Raw genomic sequence first — 19875 nt, 5'->3', positions numbered from 1 at the left:
ACAAAGTAGCTGCACCTCATTTATACAACAGGTACACCAAAAATTAAAGTCCATCTAATTCTATTCGATTGGTTGAAACAGGAGTGTGTGTGTGTGTGTGTGTGTGTGTGTGTGTGTGTGTGTGTGTGTGGCTATCCTGCAACTACTCCGCATATACAAAATTTAGGGATTTCTCAAACCACAAAAAGACAACAAAAAAATAATTGGTCTCTGGACTTTTATCTCAGAATGTTAAAATATGGTACTATAAAACTATTTTTTTACTCTTTTTCTTATTCAATAAATAGTTTTGAACTGAAAATTGGATTGTGCCAGAATAGCCAGGTAGGAAAAACAGATGAATTGTCAGTACTGTACAACTATTTAGGTCTACTTTTTCTCCCCCATTTAGTTTTTTTTTTTGTCTACTTTTTAGTGAATAAACTGTCTAGAGATCCATCAATAAGTACAGTTAACTCAATTTAGAGGGTCGAAATTCAGAGTGGGATTTGAGAGGTAAATAACTTATCTTTTAGTAGTTCAATTATTTTGTTGAAGGTACATGCGATAACTGAATCTTTGCAGATTCATCATGGGTAATTTCACAAAGGAACAATGAGTACAAAATAGTGAGATTTTCACAATGGCAGGTCCATTAAGATAAAGCAATTATAGGATTTAAAATGATTTAAGTCCTGTGATAGAAAATCATCCTGAAATGTGGTTTCAACAGGATGGGACAACTGCCCATACATCCAGTGGACCTCCTGAGTCAACACTGAATTGGACGAACTTATCCCAGTGTTAAAATTACTGATTTTACATTGCCAACGCATGAAATAGATTATTATTATGGCTGTATTCCAATAAATATATTTAGGAAAATAACAAACATAACTAACATAGTTGCACATACTTGAACGTCCTTCCTCACTATGTGGAACAGGTGCTACAGTATTCAGCTAAAGGTCACCATAGCTTCCAGAATATCCCTATGAGCTGTACTTATATATAGATATGATATATAATAGAGTAGGTGGGAGTAAAAATCTGGACTTCCAAGAAATGATGCCCAGGAGCTAGCCAGCAGCTCCACAATACACATCAACCAAAGGCTGAGCACTGGATAAACTAAACACTTAAGCACCGTATATTGCGCTCATTGGCAAGGTAATGGTGCAAGAAGCACCCCCCACACAGTTATTTATTTAGAAAAACTATATTAAATTGCAGCAGTTCTTAAACTGCCCCTTCTGTGCCTGACATCAAAGGAGAAACTTTTTTTTTTTTTTTTTTTTTTTTTTTTTTTTTTTTAGCAGTCCAACCTTTGCATATGAAGTGTTCCCATTACACGAGTGCACTTGGTGCACATTGCTACCTCCCAAAAACTGTGCACAGGCTGAAGGCTACTGTCCGCTTATTTAACAGTTCCACCTCATCAGTTCTGATGGCCTTCACTGTGGCTGAATTATGTACTTCAAACACATTGCTGATTCCACATGTAGAAGTTGGCTCAGAATATTCTGATAATTTGCCCTCGTTGTAGAATTACATTCTGATCTCTTTACAGATATACCTGTACGTTTAAATCTAGTTTCAAATCAGAGAGTTGTCAGAAATTACTCTTGATGTGATGCGACATATATCCACCCTATGTATATTTGAAATGGGATTACTATATATTAAACCAAGGTTGAATTTCAGTATTGTTATATTGCCTGTTTTAAAGTGGTTTTAAACAAACTGCAGCAATGTTTTTACAGATTAGTTTTTGTTTTGTTTCTGGATTTCAGTGATCTACCTGCATAAGCAGCTACAAACAGAAGAGAAGGATGTGTCTTTTGCCATGTCAGATGTTGGAAAATAAGGTATATCTTCCTTCAAAGATAGGCAATAATTTACAGCACTTTGGAATTGCTTATGTCATTTTCTTCTTAAATGTTATTGTTACCGCAACACAAAATACAATGGTACGGTTATATTGGACCCTCTACAGGGACATTTTTTTATTTAATTTTCTTTATTAAAATATGACCATTTTAATCCTTTATAGTTTTTGTTGACTATACTGTATAGTGTTTTAGAACATATTTTTATATTTTTACCCCACTTTAATAAAATAAAATTTTTTTTTTTTTTTAAATAACCATTTTAAACCTGATCATATAATTTTATTCGGCAATCCCTCGTTCATTTTCCTTTTTGTGTTTTGGGTGTAGGATTCTGTGGGTGGAAATGAAATTGTGGGGTGGCTTGAGAGAATTTGTGTTAGGTAGGTAGAAAAAAAATCTATATATTATAACCCTTAAAAATATTAAACACCTTAAAAATCAACAATGGCCCATTATTACACTGCAGAGGAAGCTTACGCCATGCTGATGTGTGAGTCAGAGGAGAGTGACTCCTCTGACCTGTCTGACTATTTACCAAGCATACATATATGTGCATTTTATTTTTTAAAGCTAGCAGTATAATAACATTGACAGTTCAAATGCCATGCAGAATTTAAAAATTAAGAAATGTTATTTTCTAACACATTTTTATATTTTATTCATATTAAAGTGTGTTTCATATATAGGTATTTAGTCGGAAATGAAATCCCCGTTTCTCCGGAACAAAATGATATATAATAAGTGTGGGTGCACTTAATATGAAAGAGGTATTACCGTTGAACAGACAAATAGCTTAAATTCTAGATTTTGTTTTGGTTCAGAACTTGGACAATTGCCTGTGTCCTTAAGGGGTTAATATCCAGCTCATACATACTTTTCATCAAGGAATGAAAGGTTTGTTTTCTATTTTGAATTCTTCTCCAGAACAAACCATATAATATAGTTGACTGTTTAGAAAGCCTTGACATCATTCTGAATGTCAGTGCCGTGTCTGAACAGGTGGCCCCGGCAGCCACTCTTTCTTTCTAATCATAAAATAGCAGAATTCAATATCTCGAACAATCGACTCCAAGGAGAGAGAAAAAAAAAAGGTGCTGGTTCCACTCCAGAAGATCCAATGGTATGCAGGAGTAAAAACAACACTTCATTTATTCCTAGTGCAAGCTTTACATAGATGTGGCTGTGCCAAGAGCCACAACGTCAAAGGCATAAGGTCTGATGTCTCAGGGAAAGGGGAAAAAAAAGCTTAGACATGTCATTGGTTGCATACTCCCTTTACTTGTTCGGTCGCATTCTTCTACTGCAATGATTCATGCATAGAACGGTTCCATTCACTAAAACATTGCCTTAGGCAACTTATTAACACCCCGACATTCTCATTAACTTACGGAGAAATATTAAAGAGCCAGAACTACTTCAGTCTGCAAAATAACCCCCAGGACAGGATTAACGACATCAGCTAATTAGAAAAAGGAGGGTTTGAGGTTCTTATTTTTTTTAGGTGAACTCAGACACTTTTACAAATAATAAATGTTTAATAAACATACGTAACTATTACAAAATTATAAACACCACATCTTCACCAAAAAAAGATCTCGATTTAAAGGGGTATTTGTGTTGTTGTAACAGGAATAATGCAAAGAATTGAATAAATGAATTATAAGATACATTGCAACATAACTTTTGCTGCAGTACTATAGGTGTTGTAACAAATTTGTAAACAAATGTATAGAATGCAATAGATCAGGAGTCGGCAATCTTCGGCACTACAAATGATGTGGACTACATTTCCCTTGATTCTTTGCCAGCATTACTGCTGTAAGAGCATTGAAAAAATGTGTAGTCCACAACATCTGGAGCACCAAAGGTTGCTTACTTCTGCAATAGATACTCAAAGCATACACCTGTGCTACTATATACACACACACGTGTAAGCATACATTATACATCCTTACAAATCTGTCTTTACAATTAGACATGAAAAAAGAAAAAAAACATGGTTTTTGAATGCCGCTGGCATTGTCCTATCACGTGAAGCGCTCTGCTTATCATTGCCCGTCTATTTTTAAGGGTTATCGCCTCTTCTTAATTCTGTCGGCCCTGGAGAAAGGAAGTCAGGGGGCATTAGTGCCGAGAGGTGGAGGACCAACTTCAGGGTTGAGATGACACTTGGGCACTTCTACCTGATAAAGTACTAATTTTATAGGGGGTGGAGGGTTTATTTTATTACATGTTTAAATGTGTGGTTTTTTTTTTCCCATATTTAACATTGAATTATTCGTTTTTTTCACAAGTACTAAAACTCACATGACAGGCAGCCAGTCTGCTACATGACAGGATGCTACTGGATAACTACCAGTACTACTTACTTGTCTCTGTATCGGAGGACCAGTTTAGAAACAGCATTGGACCCTACTAATTTAACAAAAACACACATATAGCAAATCATAAAATTTAATTGGAATTCGTAAAAATGAATCTAGTTCATGTTGAGACCAGTTAAACACAATGTGGAAAGATTTATGGAAGTGCCATGATCTGAAGAGTGGTTTGATTTGTACACGTGCTGTACCCCTAGTGGAACGTGTCCAATATTTGCCAAATTTTCACACTGAGAGACATTGAACTTTGCCAAAACGATTTTTACAATCCCAGCAGACTGCGCTTTTCATCTAATCGGGACACAATATGTAACTAATCATCAAATCACATGATAGAGAAGGCAGTCACAAGAGCAATTATAAGAAATACCTACATTTTGGAATTTGTGGGTTGCAGGAGGACTGGTTTAAAATAAATAATGCTGGCTAATATTTGGCACCAAGGATAAGGTAAAATATCAATGCAGTCCAACAGATTTAATGCCAAAGGAAAGACACGGATTGCATAGGGACACAGCATGCACAAACAGGAAGAATCTCTCTCCCTTCCCAAGAGACGCACAGCTGACTGCACAAAGCTTGCATAAACAGACACTGTATTATTTATTATTTTCTATCTACATTAAATATAAGGGAGTAATTCGACCCGGTAAGGCATTCTTTTTCATTACACTAGCAATAGGAAATGTGTAAAATGTGTCGTATTTTGAAGACCAGAAATTTGCTATATGACCTTTTGGTCAAATCATGCGCACAGCTAGCAAGCTGGGATTTTCTAAACACATGTCATTAACACGTGGGGCACCATCTTTAGATACAAACTATCGATTCCTCAAGGGGTATAATCTGGTAAAACAACTCATTAGCTTATTCACAAAAGCTTGGTACTAGGTGGGGTGCTCACGGAACAGTAACAGGGGAGTGCTCACTGTTGGCCAAAATAACCAATGTAGAAACATTGATGTGGTTTTGTTAGAGTGTCTCTTTAACCTGAGGATTTGGGGACTGCTGCAAATAACACCTCTGCAAAGAGCTTGTTTTAATAAGAGGCTAGTTTATTTGTACAGTCACCTCTAGAACAGAAGAAAAGGGCCTTTCACAGGACCAGACTATATGTCTAATAATGGCCTCAAGACAACAAGTGATGACTGTACACTGGCAGAATAATTACGCTGATATAAAACAGGCTTCACGCCACACTCCCTGAGAGACTCTTTAGTGGTGTTGATTATACAGAGGCTGTAATACTACAGAGTGTGTTTAACCCATTTCACACTTTAGGATCAGAACAGAAGTGGCGGATACAGCAAGGTTAAAGCATTTTTTTCGTCATCTCTTGGATTAAAATTATAGTGAATGTTAAAGGAGTATTCGGAGTAGTATAACCACTACGACTCATTGCACTAATTATGGAGCAGAGAGACTGGGCAGGGTTGCGTCAGATTGTTTGTCAAATATCGGCCCTGACTAAGCGCAAGATATTGAACCACTGCTCAGGTAAAGCTGAAGTAAACTTCAGCATTAGCTTCCACAATCTGGAAAGCAATAACAGACTGAGTGTGCTGGGTTTACATGTCCCCAAAGCCATGAGTATCTGCAGCATAGGGCAATAGAGGGGTAAGTGCCCCTCTGAGTACTGTCCTTTGATTTAAAGTTGCACTAAGGGCACCGTAACAATTTCCTCAGGTAGAAGACTTTGGTGTTAAACTGTACATTAATATATTAAAGGGACACTATAGTCACCTGAACAACTTTAGCTTAATGAAGCAGTTTTGGTGTATAGAACATGCCCCTGCAGCCTCACTGCTCAATCCTCTGCCATTTAGGAGTTAAATCCCTTTGTTTATGAACCCTAGTCACACCTCCCTGCATGTGACTTGCACAGCCTTCCATAAACACTTCCTGTAAAGAGAGCCCTATTTAGGCTTTCTTTAGTGCAAGTTCTGTTTAATTAAGATTTTATTATCCCCTGCTATGTTAATAGCTTGCTAGACCCTGCAAGAGCCTCCTGTATGTGATTAAAGTTCAATTTAGAGATTGAGATACAATTATTTAAGGCAAATTACATCTGTTTGAAAGTGAAACCAGTTTTTTTTTCATGCAGGCTCTGTCAATCATAGCCAGGGGAGGTGTGGCTAGGGTTGCATAAACAGAAACAAAGTGAACTCCTAAATGGCAGTGAATTGAGCAGTGAAATTGCAGGGGAATGATCTATACACTAAAACTGCTTTATTTAGCTAAAGTAATTTAGGTGATTATAGTGTTCCTTTAATTCCTGAAGGTAAGCCGGCACCAGAACAACATTATTCTAATGTCTGAATATTCAGAAAATAGATTTTTCTTGCCTTCAAACTTTTTTCTGTGAACGTCCGTGCCCTCAGCGACCTCAGTGGGGCAGTTAACTTACTGTAACGCAATTACCCTTAGACTGAACGTACGCTGCTAGGCCAGACGACCTGTTTTCTCTATAGCGTCGTGTCTACCATAATTTATTTGCAGAGATATGCAGGACTTCGTTTCATGTGGAGATTTTGGTTGCTATCACAGCTTGTGTGTTTCAGGTGTTATGTATGCCTTATAACTACACTAGCAGAAGCACTAACAGATACTTTGGAAGCAGCAGAAAAAACAGTAATTTTACTTACCGTAAATTCCTTTTTTCTTAGTATAGTGGCAGTACTTACAAGTGGGATGTTCCTTAGGATTCTGGACAAGAAGCTCCCCCTTCTTTAGAATTTAAATGCTGTGCTCCGCCTGCTGCCTCCATATAAGCTGTAACTCAGAGACACTCACCAGTAATACAAAAGAACCAAAACGGAGACCGAATGATGCATAGAATTTAATCTATTTGAAAGCGGAGGGAAAGCCAGTACTGCCACTATACTAAGAAAAAAGGAATTTACGGTAAGTAAAATTACTGTTTTTCCCTTCGTATAGTGGCAGTACTTACAAGTGGGATATAGCAAGACCCCTGCAAACAACAAAGGGTGGGAACTCAGCAGGCCACAGCTTGTAGCACCTTACGCCCAAAGCAGCTTCAGATGATGAGAATACGTCCAGCCTACAATGCTTGATAAAAGTATGTAAGGAAGACCAAGTAGCAGCTTTGCAGAAGTCTTCAGGTGAGGCGGCTGCTCTTTCAGCCCAGGAGGTGTCATAGCTCTAGAGGCACGAGCCTTTAAAGGGAAACTAAGGGGAATCCCTTTGGATTGATAAGCCAACCTGATTGTATACGTTAGCCATCAGGCCAAAGAGGGCCCTGAGACAGCACAACCCCTGTTAGCGCCATGAAAGAATACACATAGATCTAAGGATCTAATCCCTGAGTCATCTGAAGACAGATTTTCAGGGATCTTCTAACATCTAGGAGATGTCACATTCTTTCCAGATCCGACGTAGGAAAATGATAAAACCCCGGTAGGACAATAGGTTGGTAATTGCAGCACCAGAAAAAACCTTAGGCAAAAAAGAAGGCTTGGTGTGCAGGACCACCCAGTCGCGATGAAAAAGGTGAATTCCGGAGAGAAAGAGAGAGCTCGGATCACACCCACTCAACTAGCAGAGGCGATAGGCACCCGGAAAACCATCTTGAAAGTAAGAAACTTGATAGGAACCTCCAGTAAATGTTCAAATGGTGGTTCACAAAGGGCTCTAAGCACCAGACAGATCCCAAGTAGGGAAAGGTACTACTTAGGAGGCCTCTTAAGCCTTATGGACTTAAGAAATCTTAGAAAAAGCAGGTTTGAGGCAAAGCCACGAACCAGGAAGTGATTTAGAGCTGAAATCTGGCCTCTGAGCGTAAAACTCCCAGGCCGGCTTCAAACCCATCTTGCAAAAAAGAAAGACTTTCCGGGATAGAGGCTTTGGCCGGATCCAACCTCGAAGTGAACACCAGGTTCTGAACTTCATCCAAACTCTGAAATAGATTTACGAAGTGGACCAGCGGACAGAAGACAGCAACCCATCACATAAAGGTCAGAGAGACCATGGCCTTGAAGGATCACCCTTGCAGCAACCATGCAGTCAGGTGAAAAATATCCAGAGTTTCCACGGGGAGAGTCACATTCTCCAATATTTGAGAAGAGACTGGAGATGCCAACGTGAGATTGTCAAGTTTTCCACTTCCGAAAACCAACTCCTGTTCGGCCAGAAGGGCAGGACTGCCAATTACTTGCCTTCTTCATCTTACTTATGAACAATCCGTGGTATAAGAGCGACAGGAGGGAAAACATAAGCCATGTCGAAGGTCCAAGGTATCGATAGACCGTCTAGGACAACTGGGTACTCTCCTGAATGGAGAGAAGCAAAACATTGAACTTTCCTGTATCTCCTTGTGGCAAACAGGTCTATCTCCGGCCTGCCGAAGCGTGAACCCAGCGCCAAAAAATTTAGCTTGACAGTGCCCAGTCTGCCTGAGACCAAAGGCTACGGCTGAGGTCATCTGAACTAATTTTAGAGACCCTCTGACCTGGGTAGCTGATATAGCGAGAAGATTCGCTTGAGCCCAAGACATATGAGGTAGCAGAGCTCTTGAAGAGCTTTTACCTTCGTGCCACCCTGGCGAAAAAAACCACTGTAGTGGCGTCGTCCGACTGAATCCTCATTGCCTGATTTGTGATGGCTGAACGGAAGGAAACCAGTGCCTTCCAAACCGCATTAATCCCTGAAACTTCAGGAAGCGCCTGACTCCACTCTGTTCCAAGACCCTGACGGAACTGAGAAGCTAGATGGGCGCCCCAACCCATCTGGGAGGCATATGTGGATATCATAAACCATTGTTTCTGAGCAAACGATAGGCCCTTTGGGATTTTGCTTCTGTTTTTCCACCAGTTCAGGAGTCCTTTCACCCTTTTGGATAGGTGGAAGGGAGAGTCTAGATCTCCCTGTTTTCGTGTCCATTGGGAAAGGATGTCCCATTGCAATGGTATTGCTTCTGCCTTTGCCCAAGCCACTGCTGGGATTGCAGAAGCGAGGAGGCCTAGAACCTCATAGCATCTCTGATTGAACTTAGGTTTTTATGCAGCTTTGATACGGCTTTTAAAATCCTCAATTGTTTCACTAATGGTAGAAAAAGAGAGAGGGACTGTGAATTTCCTCTAAGACCCAAGAACTCTAGGCTTCGTGACGCCGTCAGCTTGGATTTTTCCAGGTTCAGGATCCAACCCTGATCTCTTAAAACCTTCATTGTAATCGTGAGATGAAGATTTAGCAGTTGTCTTTATTGGGCCTTCAGGAACCAAACGTCCAGGTATGGAACAATCGAGATACCTTTCAGACGTAAAACCACTGCTATGGATGCCAGGATTTCCGTAAAAGCTCGAAGAGCTGAGGACAGGCCAAAGGGAAGAGTTTAAATGTAAATGGAGAATCCTTCGCTTTCTTGAAACAAGAATGCTTGGGCACTTCCGGATTTGAACCCGGGACCTCTCGCACCTGAAGCGAGAATCATACCACTAGACCAACAAGCCAGTGTTGCTAGAACCGCAAACCTGAGAAACTTCCGGGAAGATTCTGAAACCGGTACATGGAGATAAGCAAATTTAAACCAACTCTGCCATGTAATCTCCCTTTGTAAAATGTGTGTCAAAAGACAAAATACGTTCCATACGGAACTTCTGTCATGGTAAGCAGGTGTTTACCAGTTTCCATCTGGTTTTTGAACCAGAAAAAAAGGCGTGAGTAAACTCCCTGAAATACCCAACGTTTGGGTACCGCTCTACCACATTTCTTAAAGAAAAAGAGAATTTGTTTACTCTTGATGGATAGCTTGACAGTAGGAAGGATGGACGTGGTTTCGATGAAACTTTATTCTGTAACCTTCTGAAATGGTTCTTGTAATCCACCTATGAAGCACTCTTTCCTAGTCTTGGGTGAAGAACCGAAGGCGTCCTCCCATTCTTATGGCGTCAAAACTTCCTCTTTTGTCATGCCTGTTGGATTCCTGTCAAGACCACTGGCTGTTTATTTGAGGTACATAGTTGGTCTCCCATACAAGTACTAACCAGGCCCGAGTCTGGATGGCTTCTGAGATCTGACGAGATCAGGGATTTTCAGGCTGGTATGGCCATAGGCCATCATGCTTTTGAAACCTGCAAAACCGCCCTGGTAACGAAAGGACCTCTGACCCTTGTACTGAAAACTTTAATATCCCTGGGTTCTTGAATCCAGAGGCAGGGCTTTCTTCGTATCAGACATCTGTCTAACAATGTCTTCCAAAGGAGTGCCAAAAAAAAAAAAAATGTTGTTCCTTTCAAAGGGTAATTTCACATAAGGATGCCTTAGACGCAGAGTCAGCTGTCCATGTTCGTAGCCAAAGAGCTCTTCTGGCTACCGACGACAAACCCATAATCCTCGCTGATAAACAAAGAAAACTCATCTTTCAGTAGGAACAAGAGATGGGAAGGATCTGTATCAGATTTCCCATAATGGAATCTTCCAGGGCTAGTAGCCAAACGCTCTGAGCTCTGAGAACCGCTGAACCTGCAAATTCAGCTCTGCACTGATATCCTGCGGCCTGGAATATTCTACTACACGAAGTTTCGGCCTGTTCGTCCATTGGGTCTTTAAGCCCTGAGACTTCGCCAATGGGTATAGTGGTTTTCTTTGATAGCTGGTCAATCTGAACATCCACTTAGGAAGATCTTCCCATTTTTCTCCAGACTGTAGCTTGACTTGAACGTACGTCTTTCAATGATGGAGATCCAAGATTTAAGGAGACATTGGGAAACCTTTAACCTTACCCTTGGTAGGTTCAGTTTCTTGTACCGCCGTCGTCACTTCTTTAATACATTTCTTCAGCTCTTCTGGTGGAAACCCCTCCTCCACACTTGAAGCCAGGCTGGAAATATCCGAAGGCGAAGAGACGTCAGACACAGAAGGAGATCTATTCCTCCTACGCTGTGTGGGCAGTTTCTCCCGAATAGCTTCAAATGTCTGGGACAAATTTTCCTGAAACCCGCCCAGGAAGGATGCCATATCAGTCTGCTCGGCTTTTACTAGCCGATCCGTTGCGCACTGATTGCATGTATTTTTGCGACATCCGTCAGGTAGAGGTAACGCACATTCCAGACAACATAAGTGCTTAGATTTACTTGTGGTGTTTGGAACAGAAGTTGACATCTTGTCTATATCTGTCTTATCTGGAGACATAGGACTTATTCTAGAAGCATGCATAAAAACAAAAGATGAAAAAAAGGAGAGTTCAATAGTTAAACCTCACCTTAAATCACCTAAGATCCGTGTAGGAGGGCAGGTGACACGGAGAACCAGAACTGTACACCCACCCTTGGGGTCAGGAAGGTCCTGCACAGCCATGTATCCAAATTTTAAATTTGGCGCCAAACACCGTTTCGCGCATGCTCAGTAGCGTGATTCTGTGTTTGGTGGAACGCAAAGCCTCCCGGGCGTGCGTTCCACCGCTGTGCGCATGCGTAATGAGCAATGAAGGAGAACCGCCTGGGAACTCCGTCAGAAAAAAACACAAAAGACAGTACCCGGTCACGTTCCGTAACGCGAACCCGGAAGTACTGTTGCCGCTCAGTTCCCGCCCGGGAAACTATCGGGCACTCACCTCCCGGTCAGCAACCTGTGCTGAACGCACCAAATCTCCACCTGCACTGTGGGGGAACCTGTCCGTCCCGTTGCCGGGACAAGAAGAACTGGTGAGTGTCTCTGAGTTACAGCTTATATGGAGGCAGCAGGCGGAGCACAGCATTTAAATTCTAAAGAAGGGGGAGCTTCTTGTCCAGAATCCTAAGGAACATCCCACTTGTAAGTACTGCCACTATACGAAGGGAAAAGTGTCTTACATCTATTATGGTAAGATTGAGGTCCCCATTCCCTTTGACGTCGGCCACAGTAATAGCAGCAACGTGTGTGTTCATATTAACTAATGTGTATTTGTTTATAATATATATGCATGTATGTAAAAAGTTCCCACATTTGTAAGTTAGCAAATGTACTGTGATTTAAAAAAAAAAAAAAATTAAAAAAAATTGTTAATTGACATTCAATCCTTTTTGGGGCTTTTTTTGTTGTTGTTTTTTTTTAATCAAGATTGACATCAAGCATTGTTTGGTTTGAAAACAGAAAAAGAATGTGGCAGCCAAATGTAGAATGGAGAGTAAGGGAAATCCCAGCGTTTACCTAGTAATATCTAAGAGTACGTGATCAACGCCTCAAGGAGGGAATAAATGTCACAGGTAAGTTCAATGCTCCATAAGTGCCGTTATCCTATTTTATTAAATCGTGCATATCAATGAAAGAGATATAGTGTTTGAGTGATTTGACGGGAACTGTGCACACGCCAGGCACTAGCCACCCAAATTGAAAATGTTGTTATAGGTAAAGCAGAAGTGACACTTCCGTATGAACAATCCCACCTAGTATTAGCCAGGCCTCAGGGAAGCCTGGTATTGGTCAGTAGCAAAACCACTAAATCCGGCATGTAGTGGTTATGGTGCTTGCACAGCCCTTTCAATATATATGGAGAGTACAATTTTGAACTAGTCCTGCAATGTGGAAATATATAGACATCAATCTACAGAACACAAGAAATAAGTAAAGTTTTCAAGCACTAAAGCATGTATAAGGGGAAAAAAAAAAAAAGGGAAAAAAACTTACCGTAAGCATTAAACACATTTAGATCTAAATTTGTCATTAATTTATATTGGGTTCCACATCTAAGAAAGTAATCAGAATTTCCTTGATCAGACTAAAGAAAAGAAAACAGGAGTGCAAAGAATAACTAAGTATTATTTAAAGAATAACAATCTATAGAAACATGAAATAGGCGACTATAGGATTATCACAAGCTCGCGTCCTACTCTGAGCAAAGTCACCATGTGCTCTCAATCAAAGCAGCTATTTAAAAAGGTGTAAACTATGGAAGCAGGCTTCTAATAAAAATCTATTTTATACGATATACAAATAAACCGTATTGATTTTATGTTAAAGTCTTAGAGGGGAACACATAAAAACGTTCAAGTTCGCTGCACACTGCATAAAGGTGTGAAATAAACATTTGGTGCAAGTCTTTTTATACAATTGTATTTTTCAGTTTTTTCTTCTAGGCAGTGATCGGTTATAACAAATGTAATCTTTTTATCCTCCAGTAGGAAGGTGGAAAAAATGTAGTGTGGGAAAGGGCCCATTTATGAGTATATGGTATATGTATGATGAAATAAAAAAATGTAATTAAAAGGAAAAAAAAAAAAAAAAAGAATTTAGGTTGGAACATAAGATTACACAATGAAAAAAATATCTCGGAAAGAAAAAGCAAGTCGATCTAACAGCACTCTGATGAAGACTATTTTGTGCCAAAACCCAGCAATTTAAAATCAATAAAATTTAGTCAACTGAGCCCCCATGAACAGCACTAAAAACACGACGATCAAATGCAATAAAATGCAGAAACACGTTAGAAATAGTCTATAAAGAGAAACTAAGAAACATTAAGAATACGAACGTCAACACAGTTAAAAGCTAGAAAATTAAGACTTCCCATGATAAATCCTGACACTAGGGACTGACACACATTCACAATTTGCCAACAAACCTGATGGTAACACCATCCCCTCTTCTAGCTTAACCCACATATTAGCCTACGCAAACAAACCATTAAGAGTGCTTGTAAACTTTGTCATAAAGTTCAGAGCCAAGCTAATGTTTACATATCATGCATGTGAGCTAGGGACTGATGGAATGCATCTCTCTGACTCTTTTAAACAGCAGATCACATAATAGGACCTCTTCTGCTGACCTGTAACTTGGAATGCTGTGGTTTCTCAAGGGACACAAGCGTGAAACTTGTCATTCTAAACGTTAGTATTAAAAAAAAGAGAGAGAAGAGGGGGGAGGGGCCTGACAGCCAAAATGGCCGGACGTGCTCTCTAGGAGCTCCTGCACCGGTGGGCACAAAAACGACAATCCTGGCAAGCCCAGTCAAGCCAACAGCCCACGGTGCCCGGAAAACGATATGGAACTACACGAGGAACAAAACGGTACCGGTCATGCACCACAGCGATACACGAACACATGAACCGGCCATGCGGCCTATACTGCAGCGGAGCCTGAAGCCTGGGGGAGGCGGCCGATCGCCCGGCAAGGGACATGCTTGCAAACGAGAATTACAAGAAGCCCAGCAACCCCCCCAATCCCCCCCCTCTGGACCGGCGGGGGATATCCCGGTCCTCGCTGGGGACGATTACCCCCACAACAAGACACGATCAAGCAACAACCCTTGCTGGGAAACGGGACTGTCAAGGCCCAAACAAGATGGCGCCACAGGTGCAACATGCGACAAAAGGCTCACCTACCAAACCACCCGATCACATGCTGGACTTCTTTGAACGGCTCTGCACCAGCCTATGGTCTGGGCTCCGCAACAGGCGTTTGCTCTTTAAGCAAGCAAAAAGAGAGGCGGCGGCCTGGATTCGCCCTGCCACCCAGCGCCTCCTGAGTGGATGCCCGACCCCAGCCTCCAGAGCGCCCATCAGACAGAGACGAGGTGGGAGATCGGAATGGGGGAGAGCGGAGAATGGCCTCCCAGGCTCCAACACTAGCAACCACACATGGCAGCACAAGATAGCCACACCTACCCGACCCACTCACCGCTCAGCACATCTGAAGCCTCCGACCATCGCAGCAAGTCCCCACACTTATGGACGCACGCTGAAAACTCGTACCAAGCACCAACCATCCCGGGGGCGACCCGACACCAGCAGCAAGGTACAGCCAAAAGACCCCACCAACCCCTGCAGACTCACCGATCCCAAACGGAGACCCAAGGACACAGACAACAGGGAACTGTAAGGCCCAAACGAGGCATTGGATGAACCTCCAGAGAAACACAGTGAACAGGGGACTAAGATGGGAAGACCTACCACAACACACTGTGCTACACCGCGAACTCGGGGAATCGTTCCCCCTTCAACTGTCCTACACACAGAGGGTCTGGGAGGTCTGGGAGATCCCAAGGGACTTTGCCAGTGCGGGATTTTTTTATTTTTTTTCATATTTCTATTAGCCCACAGTTAATTGACTGAGTTGCATGACTGCGCAGCTTTATTAATATTATTATTTGTATAGTCCCTGCCTCACCTAAACACCTAGTGATGGAGAATCACGTGTACCTAACCACATATCACACACACAACATGCCGATTGGCTGACACATTCACACTGACTAGGCCTGCAATCAACCTACATCTTGCCTCTTGCTATTTAGCCATTCAACTCCATTGATAATCTCACAGAACAACTGGCATTAATGACAACACGATGCTTATACGCCTACTCAGCCCTAGAGAGTTCACTATTCACGTAGGCGTTTAATCTTAAATTGTCTTTGAAATCACTCAAACTGTCTATTTTACCCCTCGTAGCTAAACTAATGTTATTAACCCTTACAATGGTCTTGAATTGTCTGAGCCTACCTAACCAAGTTGTTTAGTCAGAGTGTCAAACCTTTGCATAACCGATCATCAGCAACTAGTCATGCTGCATATATTATATAAGTTTCAATGCTTGATCTACACACATGTCTACACAATGTTTTGTTAAACTACATGTCACATGCTACTAAAAAGCACTACTAGATTATCTCTTGATTTAAAAACGTGCAGTAGCTCGAACTGTATAAGCATGATAAACATTCGACTTGTTACACAATTTGACTCTTAAAAACAAAAAATGTGCTATGTTATCGATGCCATACCAATGTTATATAATATGAGAGAGAGAGAGAGAGAGAGAGAGAGAGAGAGAGAGAGAGAGAGAGAGAGAGAGAACATGGCACATTGCCGAGACAGACCAGACCGTGGCTCTCAGACCTTCTACATTGTACAAGTAGGGTTACTCACTAGTCCGAATTCAAAGCACATTTCAAACTTAAGGCCAGAGAAGCTAAACTGGAAGCATAGCGGACTTTAAATTCACTTTACCTGATTTCTTATTATAAATTGCTATTGGAGGGGAAGAAATCTATCAAAAGATCGTTTTCAATTTAGGGTATATTATAGTTCAAATGTTATATATCATGAAATATGGATTAGTTACGTAGCATGAGGCAATAGTTACATTTTCAGTAAAAGAATTTCATCGAAACCGTGTTCAAGAAACAGTCCAAGCACCATAACAACTTCGTTAGGATGAGGTTACAGTGCCTAGGGGTCCCTGACACTGGCTTACATTTATGGGTTAAACCTTTCCTTAAATTCCAGCATCCAACTCACAATCACACTGCCCTGTCAGAATCTTAAATGTTGCTCAGAATCTTGAAAGTCTGAGCGGCCCTGGTAGAAGCTTCCTCTTTTCAAAATTCTGGGCAGCGGAAGGACAGGTGGCAGAGAGATCGGGCAATGGATGCTGTACTTTGAACATGAGTGGTTTAACCCATAAAGATAAGTCGGCGCCAGGAACACCCTTATATCATAACTTCATTCCAACTCGGTTATGGTGCCCAGAGTTTTTCTTGTGTCTGCAGCGATAACAAGCCCTTTTCGCAGTAAAAATTGAATAAAACAGACGTACAAAGTTCAGAAAAAGACCTTAGTCCCACAGTTATTCTGCAAACCTAAACACACAGTGAACACCTTAAAGTTGTTCTCCAAATATACGTGGCTAACATTTTAAACTAAATATAGTTCACCTTGCAATATTTTCAACAATATCTATACGAAATCATTTCTAATGATACATAACAAAATCAATTCTGATTTAAATGGTAAACTAATCTGAAAAGATATTCTAAATATTACATTTTAATCTGGTTGCAAATATTAAAGATAACAGTCAGCAAGAATGAGTCTTTACGTTCATAATTCAAGATTGAAATCAAGTTTCACCGACTGTATTAAATACACCCCAATTACAATAAAATGACAACACAACATTGGAAGAGCAATAGGGCTCAAGTGCAGATTATTGATTCACAATTTCTACGCACGTAAACATATGTAGTTATGTATAATGAGTACAGTAACTGGGTTTTTCACTAAAGTGAGAATTCGAAAGGGAATTTTACATTCAAAAAAGGACAAAATAGAAAATATCTCCAAGTCGGCTGTGCCTTCAGTTCATGTGCTCTGGCCTTAAAGGAACACTTACAATATCAGCTGGCTGATCTACAACAACAACAAAGAATAAATGCTTTCCTATATGGAAAAATCTGATGCTGGAGGGCCTCATGCAGAGCGTAAGGACGTCCAGCGTCAGATACCGGACCAAAGGTCCATTTCAAATCTGGAAGCCCTCTAGCGGCTGGAGGTAGACTTTGTGCTGAAAAGTAAACATTGCAGTTTCTCTGGAACTGCAACTTTTAACATTGCAGCACTAAGGGCAATAGGGACACTGTACCCAGACCACTTCAACGAGCTAAGGGGGGCCTGAGTGTCCCTTTAATTGAAATGAAGATGCCTGGATGTCGATAGACGGACGGACACAGCTTTTTTTTAATGAAACAAATAAGAACATACAATATAATTAACCCCTTAAGACCGCAGGACGTACTATGCCGTCCTTATTTTGGTGGCTCTAAAAGCCGCAGGACGGCATAGTACGTCCTGCGATCTTATGTACTTACCCGGTCGCCGGCGATCCCACGCCGGCGATCGCGGTATGGGGGACTTACCTGGGAGCCCAGGGAGTCCCCCTGCGTCCTCTTCAGCCGCCCAGGGCCATGTGATCGCGAGGTCCTTGCGAGGACCCCGCGATCACATGGACGGCATAGCCGTCCAAGGCATTGCCAGCAGGGGGAGTGCCTGTAATGACAGGTACTCCCCCTGCTGTCTGAAAAAAAAATAAAAAATGTTAAAACAGTGTAAAAATAAATTATATATACTTAGATCATATATATATTTATTATATATATGATCTAAGTATATATATATACACACATATACACACATACACATAAATATGCATAAACTGTCTACGTGTATTTTAGTATTAATATATACATAATTATATATATATATTAATATCAAAATACACGTACAATGATATTGATTAAATATATATATAATTTTAATTATATATATTTATATATAATAAAAAATAAATAAATATATAAATACGTTAAAATAAATAAAAAAATAATTAAAAAATAATTTTAAAAAAATAGATAAAAAATATATAAACATGCGTAATTTCGTTCTAACTGTATTTTAAAATTAATATATATTGATATCAAAATACATGTAGAACGAAATAATATATATATCTATATACATAAGTATATACGTATATATCACTATGTATATACCTATATATAAATAAAAATAATTAAAAAAAATTATATACATATATATGCACACATATATATATACACACATATATATATAATAATTCTACGCATATATTTATGTAATAATTTTACATAATTAGGTCATTTTATTAATTACAATTTGCAGGACCTGCCTGCCAACCCAGGCCAAAAGTTCAGGGAATTACATTGTCTAGCACTATATTTAACTCTGTAACTTTCCAAGACACCATGAAACCTGTACATGGGGGGTACTGTTTTACTCGGAAGACTTCGCTGAACACAAATATTAGTGTTTCAAAACAGTAAAATATATTACAACGACGATATCGTCAGTGACAGTGACATTTTTTGCATTTTTCACACACAAATGGCACTTACACTGACGATATAATTGTTGTGATACGTTTTACTGTTTTGAAACACTAATATTTGTGTTCAGCGAAGTCTCCTGAGTATAACAGTACCCCTCATGTACAGGTTTTATGGTGTTTTCAAAAGTTACAGAGTCAAATATAAGGTTTGCGTTTCAGTTTTTTCACATTAAAATTCGCCAGGTTGCCTTTGAGACCGTATGGTAGCCCAGGAATGAAAATTATCCCCATGATGGCATACCATTTGCAATAGTAGACAACCCAGGGTATTGCAAATAGGGTATGTTCAGTTTTTTTAGTAGCCACTTAGTCACAAACACTGGCCAAAATTTGCGTTCAAATTAGTTTTTTGCATTTTCAAATATTAACACTAACTTTGGCCAGTGTTTGTGACCAAGTGGCTACTAAAAAAGACTGGACATACCCCATTTGGAATACCTTGGGTTGTCTACTTTTGCAAATGGTATGCCATCATGGGGGTTATTCTTATTTCTGGGCTACCATATGGTCTCAAAGGCAACGTAACCAATCTGGCGAATTTCAATGTAAAAAAACTGAAATATGTAACACGCTATATTTGACCCTGTAACTTCCCAAAACACCATAAAACCTGTACATAGGGGGTACTGTTTTACACGCGAGACATCGCTGAATACAAATATGTGTATTGTATTGCAGTAAAAGCAAACAGTATTATGACATCACAGTTAGAATGTCACGTAGAACTAAAAAAAATTAAAAAATTCTTATTTTCTCCCATTTTTTTAATATTTTTTTCATATTAAATTATGTTCCATACCTAAATATTTGATGTTAAACGAAAGCCCCGTTTCCCCTGAATAAAATGATATATAATAATGGGGGGTGCATTTAATATGAAAGAGGTGAATTATGGTTGGACAGACATATAGCGCAAATGCCAGGTTTTGTTTACGTTTTTTTGGATCACAACTTGTACATTTGGCTGCGGTCTTAAGGGGTTAAAA

At 40.1% G+C, this 19875-nt stretch overlaps 1 protein-coding gene across 3 annotated transcripts in view; it reads right to left on the bottom strand.

Annotated features, from left to right (window-relative positions):
* ROCK2 (Rho associated coiled-coil containing protein kinase 2) overlaps positions 1-19875 on the bottom strand; it is a 176085-nt gene that overhangs the window by 92563 nt on the left and 63647 nt on the right. The gene's annotated exons all lie outside the window — the stretch shown is intronic.

This window comes from Pelobates fuscus, chromosome 2 (genome assembly GCF_036172605.1).
Source record: "Pelobates fuscus isolate aPelFus1 chromosome 2, aPelFus1.pri, whole genome shotgun sequence".
NCBI lineage: Eukaryota > Metazoa > Chordata > Amphibia > Anura > Pelobatidae > Pelobates > Pelobates fuscus.
This window is presented reverse-complemented; position numbering and strand designations above follow the sequence as displayed.